The sequence below is a fragment of the Meriones unguiculatus genome, chromosome 14, assembly GCF_030254825.1.
Source record: "Meriones unguiculatus strain TT.TT164.6M chromosome 14, Bangor_MerUng_6.1, whole genome shotgun sequence".
NCBI classification, from domain to species: Eukaryota; Metazoa; Chordata; class Mammalia; order Rodentia; family Muridae; genus Meriones; species Meriones unguiculatus.
Window position 1 is genome coordinate 15949672 of NC_083361.1, and position 21689 is coordinate 15971360.

The 21689-nt window shown below is 41.3% G+C and overlaps 1 long non-coding RNA gene across 1 annotated transcript; it reads left to right on the forward strand.

The window, feature by feature from the left end:
* Nucleotides 1-556: 556 nt before the first annotated feature.
* On the forward strand, nucleotides 557-21089 carry LOC132647024 (uncharacterized). The gene is made up of 3 exons (XR_009585311.1): nucleotides 557-938; nucleotides 6084-6279; nucleotides 19059-21089. It is a non-coding gene; the product is annotated as an uncharacterized LOC132647024 (long non-coding RNA).
* The last annotated feature ends 600 nt before the right edge of the window (nucleotides 21090-21689 follow it).

The window sequence follows — 21689 nt, forward strand, 5'->3', positions numbered from 1 at the left end:
CTTAGTCTTGCTCTCTCTGTATTCCCTGTAGAACCCGGCACAGAGCAGGAGCCAACCTGCTTGTGTTAGTGTCAAAGATCTCTGCAGGCATTAGAGGGGAAAACTGAAAAAAGTAAAAATAAATAAAGGGAACAGCCCCTTGGATGATTGTGCCAGTCTTGATGAAGCGGGGGATGTTCCTTCCCTTGTTATCTATGGCAATGCCTGTGTTTAGAAGCCCCTAAGAGGATGGAGGAAGTGGAGCTCAGGGCTGATGCTTTCTCCCAGCGGTGGCACCTGCCAGCAGAAGTATGCTAGGGTTGTCCTTGTCCTGCCTGCTCCTAGCCTCCTTTCCTTGTGGGAAGAAATCCAGAATGTCCCCCTTACTCATAGATCTGGATCCCCCGAGGCTCCAAGACTCACACACCCTTCCCTACACCACTTCCTACATAAGTGTGAGTCACTCTCAGGAGGGAGAGCCCTGTGCCAAGCTCGCTCTTCACCAGTGCCTGGGGACTCCTGCACCTGCAGAGCCATGTGTATTTTCTCTCAACTCTTTGTCGTGCTGGGAATGTTATTAAAATGCCCTATTTATCAGAGTGAAGAAAAAAAAAATCCCAGCTTAAGCCAAAGAATATAGGATCTAAAATACAGGCTGTGAATTTAATTTGTCTTGCAGCCGTGGTGCCCCAGTAACAGGAGGTGATTTATGGTTCTCCCGGGGGAAGGCAGAAGGCGAGCCAGAGAAGGAGTGCCGATCCTTTTCTGCTCTCCTTGCCCCACTCTCACTCTGCCTCCCTGGACTCTGTCTGCTCTGTGTCCTGGGGGAAAGTAGCTCCCTGAGTCTGTGCAGAGCTCAGCTGCTGCTGGAGCTGGGCAAGCATGGATTCTGCCTTGAACGGACATCTGGAACATCCCCAAGTTGTTGAGTTGAACAGAAGAGGAGCATCCTGAAATAGGTAAGGTAGTGGGGGTATTTTTTTTTAAGAAAAACTGAAATATAGGCAGTATTAGCACCCTATGTGCTAATACATGAGTGTATGACATTCATGCAGCAGAAATGAAGAGAGTGATGATGGCCCTTCACCTTTATAATTGGCTACCAGGTTGGCCTTTGCCCACCTGAGTCTATATCATGGCCTTCACTCTTCACAGCACTCCCCAAACAGCTTCTACTGTGAATATCCTGCTGTGGATATAAGAAACTGGCCAAACATAGACATAGCCCACTCACACCATTATATAGCTTGGTTAAGGAAATATGATAAATGCATGCAACAGAATACTAGTCAGCCCTCAAGAAGAAGAAAATTCTGCAATATGAGATAACATGGGCAAATCTTGAACACCTTAGGATAAGTGAAATGTGCCTGTCACAGAAATGGAAACACTGCTTCATTTGTAAAACTCTGTTTCTGAGGAGGTGAAAACTGCTCAAGGAGATCACACAGCCTGTAGGCGGCAGAAGCATTTGGCCGCAGGCAGACCTGTATGAGAGGAGAGTGGCTGGATCCCGGAGGAGCTGAGCACTTCTGTTTGAACAGCTTCTTGGCTGTTTTCCACGATGCCTAGGATAATGGTGGAGTGAACTAACTCCGCTGGATAACTTCTCTGTTATATGTCGGTCTTCTCTGTGTGCACCCTTTTCTCTCAATCGTCTCAGGATGCTGAACATATCCTTGTCCTAGGATTGCAGATACAAAAACTGAGCATCAGGAACACAGAGAGATGTGTCCTGGTCATACAGTTTAACCATTGCAGTCTGCTCCTCATGGGGACTTCAGGCACAACCTGACACTCTAAAAACAACAGAACTTGATTCTTTACAAACATGACTCCAGAACTACTCTAAGACTACAGCATGTTCTGGTGCTATAATATTCAGTCCGTGAAAGCATTGCCTCAGTTTTCACACGTGTGTTGTTTTTGATGTTCATTTGTAGGGAAAAGATGTCACCCTATCCATGCACTGGAAAATCAGAGGTTTTCTTCTGCCTCTTCATTTTCAGCTCAAATACAGAAAAACAAACCAACAGCTTATAGCAAAGTGTCTTTACAAGTGCCAGAGGTGAAAAAGTCCCCTGGGAAGATAGGAGCAAGACAGAAAGTGGGAGGGAGACACAGAAGAGGAGAAGAAAGGGAGAGAAGGGTGGAGGAAAGGAGACAGGAAAGATGAAGGTTTGTTAGTGTTTGGCACAACTAGGCTCCAGGATCTGAGTGTTAACAAATTGATGATCTGCAGAAGAGCATGCAGCAGCCACACAGAGGCTTCCTGACCCAGGCTGATTCTCATCCATCACTGTGGCCAAGTTGAACAGGACAGCCCAGACTAGGCACTTGGAATCTGCATATCACTGGTTTAATCAAATGAAGATTTTGGTTAGATATGAGGCTGGAATTGAGACAGGGACAAAGCCAGCAATTTGGTCTTGGGGATCCTGAGCCAATTCCAATCCCTTCACTTCAGGTCTCTTAGCATACCTGTGGCCTGTTCACAACCCCTCCTACCCCAAGTGGACCATCCCAAGTCCACAAACCAGCAAGGTAGCATAGGGAAGACTCAGTTCTGTTTTTAAAGTAATTTTATGTGTGTTAGAAAGGGACAATGCTCTTGTGAATTGGTAAGTGTTATTAATACGGCCAGTTAGAAGTAATATTCAAGTTAAAAATAGAATGGGGTCAAAGTAAAGGAGAAAAGCATTAAGCAGCCAGGAGCCCTGGAGGCACACATGCAAGTTGGCAAAACAAAAATTAGAGCATTTGCTATACAGCATTGTTTCATGAAAGCATGTGGAGTGAAATTTCTTGCTTTATAGGTAAGAATTACCAAGGGAGGTCCATCATAGTGCTCGCTCAAGAACCCAGAATTAGGTGTCTATGGAAAGCAGCCTGGAGATGTCCCAAAGAGTTAAAAATGGAGCTACCTTATGGCCCAGAAATTCTACCTCTGTGGAAAAAAAAAAACACTCAGGCTTCAGGGATCAGTCTGTGCTCCTGTGCTCACTGCAGCTCTACCCATAATGGCCAAACATAGACACAGCCCACTCACATCATCATATGGCTTGGTTAAGGAAATGTGATAAACAGGTACAATGGAATACTAGTTAGCCCTCAAGAAAGAGGGAATTCTGCAATATGAGATGACACAGGCAAACCTTGAACACCTCATGAAATCAGCCTGTCACAGAAATGGCAACACTGTGTGATCCCTCAAGATTCTCAAATGGTCAAACCCAATAGAACTGAAGCTGTGATGCCAAGGGTTGGGAGGCCAGGGCCAAGGAAGGAAGAGTTTTAAATGAAGTAAGTGCTAGCAACACCTTGCATTGCAGGCTTATTCATGAAGAGAATAGACCTCCTGTCAAGGGTCCCCGTGTTAATAAAATACACTTTAAAAGTAGATTGCTCAATATCATAAACTTTGAAATCAGCAAATTTGAGCAGCCTAACCCATGAGGTGTGTCCATGTCTGCGACAGTTTCCCTGGTATCTTCCTCCTGATCTACCTGAACCTGAGCCTCAGAGCAAACATCACCCCAACCCACCCACCCATCTCTGGCTTCCTCTTCCTGCCAAGATACTCACTGAAATCTGATGGAGTCACTAAAGCCGGGGAAGTATATTTGTTTAAATTGTCAAGATAAATTAACTTTTAGAGCCCCGTTGGAGTGGTCCTGCAAGCCTGGGCTGGGAGCTAAGAGCCATGAATATGCAAGCGCACGAAGCCATTGAATTAGCCTGCTGCAAACGTGTTTGGAACCAGCTGCTCATTTAATAATCTGGGACAACCACAGGAATAGACAACCAGCCCGCTCTGGCCCATTTGCATGGGTAAAGTGATAATTTTATAACACAATTGCAGCAATTAGGTTTCCCCAGACAAAGCCAGGAGAACACCGTTCGGGAGCAATCTTGGGTGTTGCCAGGCAAAACCTACTGCAGACTCATCCCAGCTGTCAGACATAACTGCCTGCTTCCTGGAGATGCCTCCTTCTCCTAGGGAAGTGGTGAGGAATATGGTCCCAGCAGGCAGGCAAAACAGGTGTGAAAGCCAGCATGGCTGCTGTGGGACTCCTAGCTGGCTGTGTAACCTCTGAATTCAGACGCAAATGGGGAAATGCATGGCGAGTCTTTAGTGGGTTGCTGTGAAGATCAAGAGGCATTAAAGAAGTACCATCCATTTCCCATATAAAAAGCCCAGCATGGTGGGCTTTAAACTCAGTGATGGGGGCAGGGAGAAAGGTAGATTTCTGCAAGTTATTGTCCAGCCATGTCTAGTCATTCAGTGATTTCTGGGTTCAGTAAAAAAACATGACTCAAGATGAACACACCTGACATTGGTTTCTGGTTTCCACACACACCTAAACACTAGTAAGTATGTTCACCCCCATGCACATTTTCACACACATAGGCTACACACACATGCACACAGACATTAAAAAGAAAGAAAAGAAAAAACAAACAAACAAACAAACAGAAACAAACACCAAGTGAGGGTTCTGAACCTGTTGCCCTGTCTGGGATCCTCTCCAGCTCTCACAATGCTGGACATTGGCTGTTCTGAGAGGTATATGGAGTGTGAACCTTACCACAGGGCATCTTCTTGCTGAAGCTTGAATGTCAGGCTGTTTCTAACCAAATCCCTTTCAGGACTGGGCTCAGTGCTTGCCTTGCCTGAATCATTAATATCACAGAGGGTGCCATTTTTTTCCTGCCTTCTTTTTACTTGGAGTAGACCACTGTATTCTAAGTTACAGAGTTGGCATTGATACAATAAACCCATTTTTTTTCCTCACTCCCTTTGGCTGGCAGAACCCACTTCTCATCTAAGAAAATGAAATATCAGATTTTCTCCCTGCCCCCTGGAGTCCTTGAAATTAACAGTAGTTCAATGTCAAGTAAACAAAAACAGTTATCTACAATGAATAGAGAGGAGCAAGGAGAGGTTGGGACCTCTGATTTTCATCCTTAGATGATGCTGGGTGATGGTGTGAGACCTAGAAATTGTTGGAGAGACCACGAGGACACAGTGTCTGTGTTGCCTTCTTTACAGAGAACACACTTACTCTGTAACAGTTCTTAGCTGCTTCTTGACTGTATTTTCTTCTGGCCCATGACATGGCAGTTCCATTGTCATTCTTTCTCCATTTCTTTACCAGTAAACTCTGAGAACCTAGAGGAGAATGGAGCCAGAAGATAGAAGGAGTCTGGGCACCTGAGTGACAGATCTGCCTCCCCAGGCTCTTCTTACCAATCCTTATTAGATTTTGATGAAGAAGAAAAAAAATATTATCTTTCTTTGGAACTGTGTTTTATTGCACCACCACAAGTCTCAAGATTGTTTTAGTTGCTTACTATCCTGATAATGAATGCAGTTGTTTTCCATCAAGGTTGGAGTTAACTCTGATAATATTAGACCAGATGTTAAAAAGGACAGGTGAGATGATGTACTCGGAATGCTACAGCAAAACCCAAGGGCTTCTATTGTAGATTTTATTTTGTAGGGCGATAATAACCCATCCTGGCTCATATCTAAGCCCCATGTCTGACAAAGGCCTGAGGCAGGCCTGACCAAAGAGAGAAAATGTAGTCTGGGGATGAAGGACAATGGGTTGGTTCCTGGCACCCCATGTGAGTCTACTAAAAGGGAAATGAGATGGCTTTTAGCAGCAGTTGGGTGTAATGTTTAGGAAATGCTCTTCTTCAGTTAAAATAGAGCTACAGTGTCTGAATATTCAGCTACTGGCTATCTTACACACATCCTGGAACTGGTGCTGTCATGAATGAGCCTCTAAGAATATCAGGACTCCCCTGTGACCCAATAGAAACAATTATAGAACTTTCTGTCCAGTTTGATTCCACATTCTGGGGCAATGGAGGAGGTGGGGCCTTAGATATAGCTGAAATATCAAAGTCCTGGCCCCAGAACTGTAATGATAAACTCAGGCTCTACTGCTATGGCCTGAGTCTGATGGTGAGCAGACACTATCTGCACTTCCACAATGTCCTAAGATGTGGTTTGTTGACCTGTCATTGATGCGTTATTAGAATAATGGAAATCTACACAGTTGTGTTTCACAAGGAATCCACCCCTGCCCTTCCAGCCTCTGAAGCTGCATAAAGACCTGCATAAACCTCAGATCTGACAACAGTGGACCCAAAGGCAGACCACTGGTGATGTGGCAGATATGGATAATGATGGGGACTCTATTCACCTGGCTTGAGACCTATGTGTGTGAACACTCCCTGCCTAAGAGAAAATGTTCTCATCCTCTGACCCACAGAAAGCAAGGCTTCATGGTAAGAGTGGCTTTACTGTAATTCAGAAACTGTTAGCTTGTTCCTAAAGGAGTCAACCTTAAGTCCATGGGCACCTCTGAAGCAGTGATGATGCTGAGGAGTACTTGAGCATTTGGATAAGACGCTGGGGTAGAGAGTAAAGGAGCTTGGGTGCTAGGCTGGAGTCCTGTTATGAATATTCTTTGGATGGGCCTAACTATCCAGTGGGTAGAGTGCTTGCTGAGAAAGCATGGGCTCAGGTTGTCAGCACACACATATGCAGAAAGCAACATGTGCCTGTGCCTGTAAGTCCAGTGGTGAGATAGTTGGAAGAATCCTGTGATTTCCTGGACAGCCAGTCCAACCAGGCAGCTTCCTTTTAGGTAATTATCTAATGCTACTGAGATGGGTTGAATTATATACCCCCAAATAGACATACTGAAGATTTACTCCCTAATATAACTGGAATTAGGACCTATGTGCAGATAGTTAAGGATAAATAAGGCCATGACATACAGCCCTGATCCCATACAATTAGTGTCCTTATAAAAAGGTAAAAAGAAATTGAAGAGAATTCTATCTCTCCCTCACTGTGTGAGAAATTTCCACCCCAGGACCCTCCTTGGGTATCTTATTGATCTGGGACTAATAGCTTTTTAGGAAGTTAATTTATTTCACCCTTCTTATGACACTGTGCTCCTGTAACCTGAGCTAAGACAGCTACATACCATACCATTCAGACTAGCTGAAGGAGTGGCCAGGAGTCCCAAAGGAAAGGAGATCCTCTCATCTGTGTCAAGGCAACTGTCCAGTGGACAGCTAGACAACTTATGGACTGACTTTCCAGTTATGAATTTGTGTGTTCACATTCTAACAGGGGCTTCCCTATGAAGCTATACTTTTCATTATGCTGTATGGACAGATCCCATCCTTGAGAACTTCTACTTAATTTTAAACCAGATGTCAATAATCTTAAAACAGACATTGACCAAACCCAAATGACACCAAATCCAGTCTTAATTAGATGGCAGAAGCAGAGGGCTGCCATCCAAATTTTTAGTTTAGAAATTTCTATCTAGCCAAATACCCATTACATAATACAGGCTTCCTCACTTTGGTGTTCTCTTGTGCTCAATAAAACTTGATATTTGCAAAAAGAGGAAAAATGCACAAACCTTCTTAGTTGCATTTTCTGTTGTTACCCAGTGTAACAGAAGATGATTGACATGAATCACCTGTCATCAGCACTCCTTAGGTTAGAGGTCCTTACCTGTCATGCTGTTTTGTCTATAGCAGATACAATACTGGCTAACACACAGTAGGTGCTCGGGTTCACTGAACAAAAAATGGCCCTCCTATTCTTTCAGCAGGGAAGCTGTCCTCTTGATTTGGAGCCTTCTATTGTATTGTCTTCTTTTGACAGCACTAGGGTTAGAACTCAGGGACTTACACTTGGCGGGTAAAGACTCTGCCATAGGGCCACATCCCCAGCCATTTGATAGGGGCCTCTGGTTAAAAGATATGATGATTTTGATGGACGAGGTGGAATCCTATCCGGATTGCTTTGGAGGGCCAACTGCTTAGATGCATCAGATGCTGAGAATTGTGTGTGTGTGTCGGGGTAGGGGGTTGCTTACTGCTCATTACCGAGCTATTCTCCAAGGTGAGATATCAGTTCATTCAAAGGAATGTCAAAGGATCAAAGCGTAGGAGAGCTCCAAACACTACCCCCAACCCAGACTCCCTTGAAGGAGCTTCCCAGTGGCAGTCACATGGCAAACAGGCTTTGCCTTCCGCTCATTTCTATCTTCCTCACTCCTGACAGGTATGTCTCCAGAGAGAAATCCCAGGGAAGCCTGAAGCATGCAATTTTCCCTTGCAGAGCCTGTTTCTAGGAAACCTTATTTAAAACGATACTGAGGATAGGGAGGGTAATGGAGGTGGAATACCCAGCAGCGCAACGGGAGGATAGACGCAGTAATGAATGTGGAGAGCGCAGAGCTGGTGCTGGCCAATATGTGCTGGTATAATCCAACCTGAAGCCACGTTCAGTAAAGAAAATATAAATCCCCTCGAGAGACATTAGGTAGGATTTACATCTCTTCACAATGTCATTCCAGGAGGACATCCATTAGTTTTTCTGTTCCGGTAGTTCTAATCTGGGTCCCCAGGAGAACTGCTCCACAGGGCAGACACGCGGCCTATAATCTGTACCCGAGTCTTTGGCCTCCTGTACACTCTGAAAGTGTCTCTCCCTCTGGGACATTCCATTAGAACTCATTGCCAAAAATCTATAAACTATCCTGATCACCATCTTTCTTAGCTTCCAAGAGAGGTAATCCCCTGCCGAATGCTCTATCCGTCTATTGAGAAACACCCAGAGAAACCTGCCAATCAAAACCAAATACAGTGTAGGACATCATAGCAGATCTCCCTGCATTCACCAAACATCCTGGGCAGTAAAGTTCTAATGCCACGATGATTCTTTTATTATAGTAAGAATAGCAATTGGTACTCTGTCAGTCATCCTTACTGAGGTATTAAGATTCTCTTCAAAATACTAAATGAAATTCAAAATCTGGGGAAATCCCATGATATCAAACTTACCCACATTTCTAGAATCAGACTGAGATTTTCAGGACTTTTCAGCCAGATTATATCAAAAGGTAATTGTGCATCTAAAAATATATATCTGTATCATTCTCATTAGGGTTTTGAAATAGAAGCTCACAGAAAATTCTCTAATGGAAGGGAGCCAAACATAGATAGAAGGTTCAGGATGTGATGTGTGTGGACGGATGTTGGTCCATACTTACAATTCGCCCCTGACTTTGAGATCTTCAGTATAAACTGCCAAAGACAAGCTAAGCATGGCTCCAGCAAGAGACATAAATTTGGGTGCAGGGCAGGAGGCTGAAAATAGGAAACAAGCATTCTCTTGGGCAATATGAATCCAGGTGAGAGGCACTGATGCAAACCTTCCTTCCCAACATAGTCCTGAGCGAATGACCAAAGGAAGGGTGATGGCAGCCACATGTCAGCATGGCTGTTTGTCCCCTCTTTCCAGACTTGACTTTAATAAGGTAGCCAACTCTCCAACTCCAGGAAGTAAATCTCCAAGTCAACCAAGGCAATTTTCAGTTGGTAGTCCATTTCACCAAATGTATCTACCCAATTAGAGAGAGAGACAGAGTTTAGTTGGGGCCTTGTAGGAAAGACATTGACCCTGGCACCCCATCCATTGGTGGAATCAATCCCAAGACATGCAGTATATACTCTTGGACTATAGGACATCTGTCTATTATCTATGAAACTTTGAAGTGACTCAGTTCCCAACAATAGGATAAATGTGATTTGGTTTGCTTCTTTATTTATCCTTAAAGTTTTGTCAATTTTTTCTTTTATTTTTGAGATCAGACTATAAGTACATTATTTCTCCTTCTTCAAAACCTTTCTTATACTCCTCATTACTTTTTCAAATTTGTGATCACCTTTTAATTAATTGCTGTTACATGCATTATGTATATTTATACACACACACACACACACACACACACACACACACACACATATATGTATCTCCCTAAATATAATTTGCTCAATCTATAATGTTACTTGTATGTATGTTTTCGGGGCTAACCATTTGGTATTCGATAATTAATTGGTGTGCTCTGCCCTGGAAAAGACTATCTCACTGTCAGCATTTCTTAATTGCCTACATCTGTGTGTAGCATGGAGGATTTGTGGGCTTTCTACTGACTTTGGAATGTCTATTGATGTCTTTCTTGTTCAGTTCATCTTTAGTCAGTCATGTTGCTGAGACTTTAGCTTCTGACTTTACTAGGAGATGGAGTCTCGGGAGCAAATTCCCTGATTCTTTGGCTCTTATAATTCACCCCCAGCCCTGCAATGTTCCCTGACTCTTAGGTGCAGCCATTCATCGCTTGTGGGGCATTTAGGTTGTTTCTATTTCCTAACTATTGTCAATAGAGTATCAATGAACGTAAGTGAGCAGGAATCTTTGGGGTAAGATATTTAGTCCTCGGGGCATATGCCAGGGAATGGATTGTATGGCAGATTTAATTTTTTAGCCTTTTGAGAATCCTAGGTATTGATTTCCATAGTGGCTGACCAGTTTCATAGATACATCCATTGTTACTGGGCTCAATACCTATGCATCTTGATTGGTTGTGGTTTTCTGTAACTCTCTCTGCCTTTTGGAAAAAAAGAAATTCCTTAATGAGGGATGAGAACTCTGCCTATCTGTGGGTATGAGGACAAATGTTTAGATTGTTGATAGAAATAATGCTTCTTTAGCAAAGTGGTGTTTGTAGGTTCTTATCCAAGATTCCATGACTTCACAAACACTTAGGGGTTCCAATATCAGGTGTGCATTGCCTATTGTTGAGCAAATCTGAAGTCTGACTATAAACTTGTTGGTTACCATCAAGGAAAGTGTGCCAACAGTGTACTCTTAGAGTTATTATGCCGTGCTGGTGATTGTTATGGTTCATAGGCATAGTAGTTGGGTTGGGCTATGGTTGCTTCCCTCATTAGGAAGCTTGCGTGATGTCTTCTATGCAAACTAGTACTCCTGGAGGAAACATTCATGTCAATTCCAGGTCATGTGCCTCTGAATCATGTGTCTGAAGTACATGGCATCTTCAGAAATAGGGACTTAGCTTTCACATCTGGGGGTAACCAAGGGCAACAGGGATAGGCTGTATGTTTTGGGAGTCTCTTGGACATCCTTGGCCAAAAACTCAAAAGAGGGATGACCAGGTCTTGTATTGGAGTTTTTCTTTGGTATCTTTGAATCTTGGAGGAAGCATTGTCAGTCTAGATGAAAAAAAAATATTTAAATGATATTTATATATTTATACCAAGAATTAGATGTAGTATAGGTTATTTTAGATACATAGTTAATAATATGATTCCTTATGACTTTTTCAAACATCAGTATTATTATTTTACTCTCTTCTCTTCTTTGAATTCACCCTCCATTTCCTCCCTAATTAGAGTTCCACTTTCTCCAATTCCCTGTTCAGACCACTTATCCTCTTCTATTCCCTTGTATATTGCTCTTCAACACCCATATCCTGTGAATGTCTCCCTTTTTATTTTCCTGATTTTTACAGTTACTCTAGAATATGTACTAACATCTGAAGATTTGGGGCTAGGAGAATCAGATGACAGAGAAAATATGATATTTGTCTTTCTGGGTCTGGATTTATATCACACAATATGATATTCTAGTTCAAACAAGTTACCTGCAAAGTTTATGATTTCATTTTCCATTGCAGTTGAATACTATTCCATAGCATATATGTACACAATTTTCATTGTCCATTCATCTGATGTAGGACATTTAGGTTGTTTCCATTTCCTAATGATTGTGAATAGAGTATCACGGAACATGACTGAGCAGGAATCTTTGGAGTCCTTGGGGCGTATGCCAGGGAATGGGTCATATAGTAGATTTACTTCCTAGCTTTTTTAAAATTCTACATGCTGATTTCTGTCGTGGCTGCCTAGTTTGTAAGTCCACCAACAGAGAATGTGGGTTTCCTTTTTTCCACATCCCTTCCAGAATTTGTTATTGGTTCTCCCATTGAAGGTTGCCACTCTGGTGGGGTAAAAAAAAAAAAAAAAAATCAAAGTTGTTTTTATTTTCGTTTCCATACTTTTTGGAAATGATGAACATATTTTTGAGATATTTCTTAGCTGTTTTTTTTTTTTTTTGAGAAATCTCAGGTCCCAGACCCATATTTTGAGTGGGTCATTTTTGTTATTGTTGTTGTTAGTTCTTTGTGTATCCTGGCTATTAATTGTCTTTTGTATGTCTAGATGATAAATATTTTCACGCATTCTGTGGGCTTCTTTACTTGTTGGTTATTTCTTTAGCTGTGCAGAAACCTTTCAGACTTGTGAAGCACTTGTCATTTTGGGCTTAATTCCTGAGCAAATATGAAAGTAATTTCCCACATCTCTGTCATGTAAGGTGCTGCCTATGTTTTCTTCTAGTAGTTTCAGTGTTTCAAATATCACACTTAAGTCTTTGATACATTTTGAGTTAGTTTTTGTGCAAGGTACTAGATATGGTTTTAATTTCATTCTTAGCACATGGGCATCCAGTCTTCCAAGCACTGTTTGCTGAAGGATGCTTTTCTCCAATGTATGGTTTTTTGGTGTTTTTTTTTTGTTTTTTTTGTTTTTTTTTGTATCTTTGTCAATTATTAAATGACTGAAGTTACATATACTCATATTAGGCTTTTGATTTTCTTCCGTTCACCTGCTTGTCTGGTTTTTTTTTTTTTTTTTTTGTGTGTGTGTGTGTGTGTGTGTGTGTGTGTCAGTACCATTTTGTTTTTATCACAATGGCTCTGTCACAGATCTTAAGATCTGGAATAGTAATTCTTCCAACATTTTTCTTTGTGCCCCGGATTATTTGTGTTATCTGGTGTCTTTTGTAGTTCCATGTAAATTTCAGGATATTTTTCAAAATTTCCACGAAAAATAAGATGTGTATTTCAGTTGGGATTCCATTTAACTTGTAAATAGATTTTGGTAAAATGATCATTTTCAGAATATTAATTGTACTAGTACATGAGCATAGGAAACCTTTCCATTTTTCAGTGTCTATGTCTTTCTTCAGAGGTTTAAATTTTTCCTTGAAGAAATCCTTCACTTTCATGATTAGGTTTATTCTTATATATATATATATATATTTTTTTTTTACTTTGAGTATAATATGGGGTTGTCCATCCTTGCTTTCTCTGTATATCTATTATCTATTGGTGTATAGAAAAACTATTTATTTGTGCAAGTTGATTCTATACTCTGGCATGTTGCTGAGTTTATTATTTCTTGAACTTTTCAGATAGAACTTTTGAGATCACTAATGTATACTATATGTCATCTGCCCTTTAATGCTCTCCTGCTTTATTGCTCCAGCTAGTATTTTGTCACAATATTGAGAAGGAGTGAGGATACTTGACACCCCTGTCTCATTCCTGACCTCAATGGAATTGCTTCATGTTTTTCTTCATTTAGGATGATGTTGGCTGTGGGCTTCTTGCATTTTGCTTTTGTGATGTTGAGGTATGTTCGCTCTAGCTCTACATTCTCTAGAATCTTTACCGTAAAGACATGTTGGATTTTGTCAAGGGATTTTTTTTTCTGTAAATATTGAGACGATCATGTGATTTTTGCCTTTCCATTCAATTATGTGGCTTATTAACCTTTAGCGACTTGCATATGTGGAAACATCCCTGCATTTCAGGGATAAAACCAATTTGGTATTGTGTATAATCTCAATGATGTATGTCTGTATTCTGTTTGCAAGTACTTTATTGAATATTTGTAGTCTATATTCTCAGGGACATTGACTGTAGTTTTCTTTTTTGTTTAGTCTTTACCTGTTTTGGTTATCAGAGTGATACTGGCTTCATAGTAGTTGAGAATTCATGGTTCTCAATTCATAGTAGTTGAGAAACATTCATGGTTGAGAATGTTTCTTCTATTTCTGTTTTCTTGACTAGTTTAAGGAGAATTGGCTGTAGATCTTCTTTACATGTCTGGTAGAATTCTGCTAGGAATCCATTTGGCCTGGATTTTTATTTTTTACATTTTAGCTTGAACACACACACACACACACACACAAATAAAAAATAAAAAAACCCTAGTATTTCAATCTCCTCCTTTGTTAAGAATCTGCTTAGGTTGTGAAACTCTGGTTTGATTTTGGTAATTTGGAGGAATCTAGAAATTCATCTGAATCTTTTAGGTTTTCCTAAAAGAATACAGGTTGGGTATTAAAAGATTCTATTACAATATTCTGAATTCCTTTGGTATTTGTTGTAATATTTTCCTGTTCTGATTCTATTAATTGTGGTCCTCTCTTTCTTTTTGTTACTTGTACCAAGGACCTGTCAATCTTTTAGAGTCACTGGATTTATTTACTTATTTATTTAGATACTATTTTCTTTGTTCATATTTCACTGACTTTTCATTTGATTTTTTACTATTTCTTGCAGTTGACTGAGTTTGGATTTTGTTTTTACTTGTTTGTCCAACATCATTAAGTCATTTATTTGTGGATGTTCTGATTTTTAATGTGGGCTCCTAGGGCTATAAATATTTCTTGTAGGACTGTAGGAATGCTTTCAATAAGTCTACAGGATTTGTTATATTGTATTTTCAGTTTCACTTGGTTGTAGGAAAGTTTTTGTTTATTTTTTTATTTCTTCTTTGGCACATTCATCATTCACTGTTTATTCTCTGTACGTTTGTGTATTTACTGGGGAATTATTTGAGGTTAATTTAAGGTTTTATTACATTGTAGTCAGATAGAATACAAAGAGTGAGTTAAATAATTTTAAATTTGTAAAAAAAAATGTTTTGTGTTTCAGAATATTGTCTATTTTGGAAAACCTTTCATGTGTTGCTAAGAGCAATGTAAATTTTAGGTTGTTTAGATGGGAAATCCTATAGGTATCTGTTAAGGCCATTTGATATATGATGCCAATTAATCTTGGTTTCTCTGTTTATTTTATGCAGATAACCTGTTTGTTGGAGAAAGTAGGATATTAAAATCACCTGTTATTGGGTTGATGGTAATCTGCATCTTTAAATCCAACAGTACATTTTTTTTAAATGAAACTATCTACCCTGAGTTTGGCACATATATGTTTAGGATAGTAATATCGTCTTGGTTAACTTGAAATGTTTTTAATCTTGTCTGATTATGTTTTATTTGAACTTTGCTGTGTTAGGATAATGACACCAGCTTACTTCCTGGTCTCCTCTGACAGATGGGGATGAGGGAAAGAGCTACAGCTGCGATTAATAAAAATAAATCAATTAATAAAAAAACCTAAATATGTTTCTTATAGACAATAGAAGATGGATTTTGTTTCTCAATCCATTCAGATAGTCTGTGTCTTTTGATTGGAGAATTGAGACTATTAATATTTAAGGTTATTATTTACATGTGTTTGTTAATTGTAGTCATTGTATTGTTAATTTTGTGTTGTTTGTTTTTTCAGTGATATTTTGTATTTTAATAATTATGGCTTCATATTTATTTTTGCAGTATCTCTGCTATGCTTATTCCTCTTTGGGGCCCAAAATACTTCTTTCTGTGTTTTCTTTACATTTGGTTTGTTCGATATAAGTTTTTAGGCTTTTTAAATTTATTTTATTTTATTTTTATTAATTGCAGTATTTTCACTTTGTATCCCAGCTGTAGCCCCCTCCCCCCTTCCAATCTCACCCTCCTCCTTCTTTTCCTATGCTCCTCCCCAAGTCCAGTGAGGGGGAGGTCCTGTTCCCCTTCCATCTGACCCTACTCTATCAGCTCTCATCAGGACTGGCTTCATTGTCTTCCTCTGTGGCCTGGCTGCTCCCACCTCAGATAGAGGTGATCAAAGAGCCAGCTCATGAGTTCATGTCAGAGATAGTCCCTGTTCCTATTACTGGGGAACCCTCTTGGACACTGAGCTGCCATGGCCTACATCTGTACAGGGATTTTTGTTTTGTTTTGTTTTGTTATGGAAAGTTTTTCTTTCTTTTTCAACTTTGGCAGATACTTTTGCTGGATATTTTAGTTTAAGTTGGCATCATAGATTTTTTAGGACTTGAAATGTATTGCTCCAGGGTCTTCTGACCTTCAAGTTTCCATTGAAAAATGAGCTATTGTTCTGACGGGTTTTCATTGATATGTGACTTACATTTTTTTCTTTGGCAGCATTCAGTCCACTTTCTTTGTTATGTATATACTTAGTGTTTTAACTATGGTATTCCTTGAGGGTTTTCTTTTCTGGTCTTATGAATGTGACGTTCTTTGTGCTTCTTGTATCTGTATGGGTATGTCTTTCCTTAGTTTGAGGAAATTTTATTTTTATGATCTTGTTGAATTTCTGGTTTATACTTGAAATTTAAGATTTTTTTTCCCTCATCTAATTCTATAATTTGTAGGTTTAAAAAATGTGCCCCTCATTTCCTGTTTTTGTTTTTAATTTTTCATATTTCTTGATTATTTGATCTAGAGTCCCTAAGTTTATTATTGAGTTTTGATACTCTATTTTCTGTTTGCTTCATTCCATGATAATATTCTCCTTTGAGTAGTCTAGGTGAGTTGTTTTGTTTTCCAATTCCATCTCCATTTCAACTGAGTGCTCTTCAATTTTCTGTCTTCTATTCTCAAGTCCTGGAATTTCTTCATCATCCTGCCTCTTTCTCCTTGATTTCTTTGTGTAGTTAGGCCTGTGGTACACTTAGACCTAGGTAGGGTGTAGTTAGACCTAGGGCATAGTTAAGAGCTGTGATATAGTTAGGTCTAGATTTAATGCACCCTTGTAGTCAAACCTGTGGTATAGCTAGGCTGAAGGTTAGTTAGGCCTAGGGTGTAATTTGAGCTATAAAGTTGTACCTTCACATAGCCTTCTCCTCTTCTCACTGCTCTGTAAAGCAAGTGCATACCCTTCATATTTAATTAAGCATTGTTTTATTGAAATAATCCTTAATCCTTAACATAAGATTATTTAAAATCTAAGAGAGAACGTGGCACTGAGGAGATCATTCAGTTGATAAAGTCCTTGCTGTCTACACATGGAGACTTGATTTGTCATAGACTCACTTTGTAGATGAGGTTGGCCTCAGACTCAGAGAGATCCATCTGCCTCTGCCTCCCCAAGTGCTGGGATTACAGGTGTTTGTTACCATGCCCAGATACACTCACATAAGAACCTGGGTATGGTGGCATGTTTTTGTAATGCCAGTGATGGCGTGCAGACACTAGTCAGAGAGCCTAGCTTTATTAGTGAAATGTGTTCCAGTAAGAAACCCTGACTCAGAAAACAAAGTGTATGGTTCCCGAGGAACAACACCTAAGATTCACCTGTCTCCCACAATCTCATGCACAAATGCACACACAGTGCATATGCACCTGCATGCACATGCATGCACACCCAGAAAATGGAGAGTCAATGAAGGTTATAGAAGTCAAACACGGTGCCACTGAGATAGTACACTTGAGTGTCCTCAAACTTTGGGGTCTGATGCAGATCCTAGAAAGCTGCCTGCATAGTGAGAGATGAATGTGTGAACAGTGGCCCACTACATAGCATTCAAACACCAAAGATTATTTCTCCATCATTAACTAAGTAACCAACTCTCACAAAACAGAACAAGACAATTGTCTAAGGGCATGCCACACAATTCCGTTTATATGAAGTTAAGGAAAAAGGGAACTCCATCTGTGGTTTGAAGTCAGGCTGGTGATTTCCTTGGGGACAGCTGGGTTTGGAAGGTGGCCCAGGATGCGTCTGTGTGATATTCTGACTCATGGTTTGTGAGATTTGTTTCACACTTGGGTTCACTTTGTGCAAAATCGGCCAACTTGCATTTCTAGTTTATGTACTATTTGAATATATGATGTACATCACTGGAGATTTATATTTGCAGTTTAGGAGGGGTTTGCTGATCGAGTGCTCTATGGCTGCAGCCCCTTCCCCTCAGTCCTACTCTGATATTGTCTGTGGAGAAGCAATGGCTTGAGCAGAAGTACCATTTTATAACCATAAAGAAGCACTTATAAGGTTGAAAGTGGACTCAAGATTTCTACCCTTGATGACACATCTACACTGGATCATCTTTGACACTGTTGATCTCTAAACTTTGCTGTAGGAAAAGAACAAGTATCTGTATTCTTTAGACATCAGTGTTAAGCTTACTGTTACTGGCAGCAGGCCCGTGGATTCAGAATTGTAGACCTATGATGCAGTGTCCTGTAGAGAACAGAGAGTCTGAGACTTAGGTCTAGTTGATTCTGAACTAGGAGGGATATGAGGTCAGCACTGATGCTATCCTTTAGAGGTGGAAAATCCTTGAACCCCTAATTGTGAGAACCGACTCAGGCACTGGATAAGTTAATCAGTGGGTAGGAGGGATGCTGGTGACAAGGGGAGTTTCAATGGCCGCCACCAAAGCTGGAAACAACTTAAGATGACAAGACCTCCACCTTGCTTCTTCTTCCCTTGGCATTAAGTTTCATTCTTTTCTCAACTTTGAAGGACTGCCTCGAAAAAAATCATGACTCTTTTCCTCTTTGACCAGGTTCCTAAGAATCTCCAACCCATTGCATGTAGTTTTCCTGTCACTGTATCATAAACATTTACAAAACAGGCGAGTGTTAACTATTGGGTGTTTCAGTAAAAGCAGCTTCTTTTCCCATCTATCTTCCAACTGTCTTCAGACATTTAGAGACATAAACACCTCCTTGGGGAGAATACATTGTCCTCACTGTCAGGGGCCAGCCCACAGGTTTATGTGTAAATCCCGCTGGAAAGAGCCCAGAAAAGAGAAATTATCTAAAGACTTGTCAGCCATTGTCACTGTGATGATGATGATTACTGTGCAACCCGATACCAACACTTTTCACTCTGTGCCTCCTGTCCTGACATAACTCTCCCCAACTCAGAATGAGGCTCATATAAAGCACCAAGGCACCAGCCTTTGAAACCCGACTCTGCTGGCATCACATGGCATAGCTCAGTGACCATATCCATGACAACCGCCTCCCTTTACTTGGTTACCATATGCCATGGGTATATCTGGGTTCCACCCTCAGGCAGTGTCCAAGGAGGCCAGAAAGGTATGTCAGATCTCCTAGAACTAGAGTTATGGATGTTGCAAGCCACCATGTGGGTGCTGGGGACTAAGTCAGGTCCTCCAGCTGGGCAGCTAGTGCTCTTAACTACTGAGTCATTGCTCTAGTACTTATTGTCTTTCTTTTACAGATAACAGCTAGTGCTGTGGCCGCACATTTCCTGAGTTCCTTAAGAAGTGGCAGATCTGGCATGGTGGACTTCTCCTTCTCCTTATACATCTGCGGGTTAAATGGCAGAAAAGAACATGACAAGATCAACACCACCAGGCATGACCCTGACTGGAAGAACTTTATCAATTCTCTCTCCGAATCACCCGAATTTAAAGCAAGGCACTTATTTGGAAGAGTTTTAGTTTAAACATCCAGAAAGGGGTGACACTATGATTATAAGGAATGTTTTCCATACTGGGCTGGAGACCCAAATGGGGAGATGAGAAAATCAAGAAGGAGGTTTGGACCACAGGGAAACTGGTGAGGATTAGGAATGATCCATACAAATTGTGTTCTCATCCTCATGTTAGGGCTAAAGTTCCGATTCTACTCTGTTAAACTGTGACTTCATGGTACTGGCAAGATGGCTCAGCAGACAAAGATGCCTTTGCCTCCTGACATCGTAACCTTGACTTTTCAGCCTCTGGAACTATGGGAAAACACACTTCACATTTCAATGATCTGCTAGTGGATCTGCTAGTGGCTTTGCTAGCCCTAATCAATACTGCAAGATGCAGATGCCAGGCTAGATGTCATTATGTACCTGATTTCTACCAAGCCACAGCTGACTCTTCCATGCAACACGTGGGGTATTTAAATTGTGTGTGCTTAAGAACTACCCCAAGCAACACCATTTTAATGAACAACATGGTGATTTCCAGAAATCTAATTCCGTGAGATTTCTCTTCTATGCAGAAGCCAGGGTTGAGAATCACCTGCCTGTATGTTTGAACTACTTATGTTTCTTCAGAGTCAGTTCTAATCTGGAAGATCACATGCACACAGCAGCCCTATATTCCTCTATCTCTTCGAGGCAGCTACTCTGTCATTCCTTACTGTTTTAGTTTCTTCCCAGCATTGATGACTCTGTCTAATGTCTTTGATGTACATGGTAATTTAATTTCTTCTTTCTCTGAAAATATAAGCTTAGAGAGGTTAGAGCCCGGCACCCTTTTCCCTTCAGTGCTGGTGACAGCCAGCATTATGAGCAGATGGGTCGCTAAGGTGGGTGCCTTCCCTCCCTTGCTCCAGCTCATAGGTCAGGAATGGAAGAAGCAGGATTTGTGCCCAGGCTGAATTGAATTCACAGCCATCCTGCTGGGCTACTAACGCATTCATTATTTTCTCTCCACACCGTGCTTCACTGACTGTCATTTTCTACCACGGACTTTCATTTTGTCTCTCAACGGAACTCCAAGGAAGTACCCACCACCAGCTCTATTTTACAGATCAGAAAACTGGGGGCCTGAATGTGTGTGAGGGATTGTGTGAGTCCCTCCCCATCCCATAGGAGCTGTTTCTGTAGTGTGTCAGCCCCACAGACTTTCTGTCCTCTTGTTGAGTTGATTCCTTCCCCCTCCTGCCCTGAGAAGAGATGTTCAGTTTCCACTGAGCATCTCCCATCAGCGTAGAGGCAGCAGGATTTGGCTGGGTCTTGTGAAGAGCAGTCAGCTCCCGCCTGACCATAAACTGCCTGTGTCCCAGATGGTCTCTGCATCTCTGGGAATACAGGCAGCACTCTAGGATTCAACGACTTTAACAAATGACTATGTGAAGTTTGGAGGGAAACGTTGGGGGTGGGGATGAGGAATGGGAGGATTTGAAGCAGAAGGAATAGTGGGTGAATTTGATCAAAACACATTATATTCACATACACAAGTTCTCAAACAATAAATTAAATAATAGTAATAATTAAAAAAAAAACAGCACACTGAGTCAGACACTTCAGGAGGAAAAAAAAAAAAAAAAACAAGAAATAGCTTGGCACAACTGTTCCCAGCCTTAAACTATGCCGGCTTCTTCCCGTAGCTCTGCCAGCCCAAGGTTGCCTGCTGCCACTTGAGCCTCACGTTAGAACGTGGGAAGGTTGGAAGCTTCCGGGAGAAGGTGAAAGGGATTTGAGTCAAGCTCATCAAGGATGTGACAGCTGGGGGGACTCAAGTGATAAAGATCTTACAGGGACAGAGGGACACAATCTACCTGAGTGTCTGGGGTATCACTTGTCACAAGTGATCCCTGAAGCATGCCGTGGCCTTGGGAGGGGTGAACAGGGAGGGTGGGAGTCCTGGGTAGAGCCTCTTCTCTTGGTTGACGCAATTCTGGCCAGTACATAGGGTAATAGAACATTTCCTGGTCTTTTGCCCCCAATTCAGGACAAGTCTTTGTTTTGTATAAAATCGCATTTGCTCCAGTCTCCAAGCGTAGCCGTCTGATCCCCTTCCAGCTCTGTGACCATTCTGAAAGCTTTCTGTTTTCCTTAAGATGCAGCCCCAGTTCTGAACAAGGTGTCCTAGGCATCCTCATTAGACTCCCCAAGGAGCCGCTTTCCCGCCCACCTTACAGCTCTTCCTTGTCTGTGTGCCAGGCCTTCTGGCTTGCTTTTGGTTTCTAAACACACCGTGTTCCCTCCAGTCTCCAGGCCTTTACACAAGCTGTTCCCTCCGTCTGGCCTATCTCTTCCCCGTCCGCCACCACCACTACTGCCACCACTACTGCTACCACCACCATCATCACCACCATCACCCTGCTTCAGCTGATTAACACCTGGCCA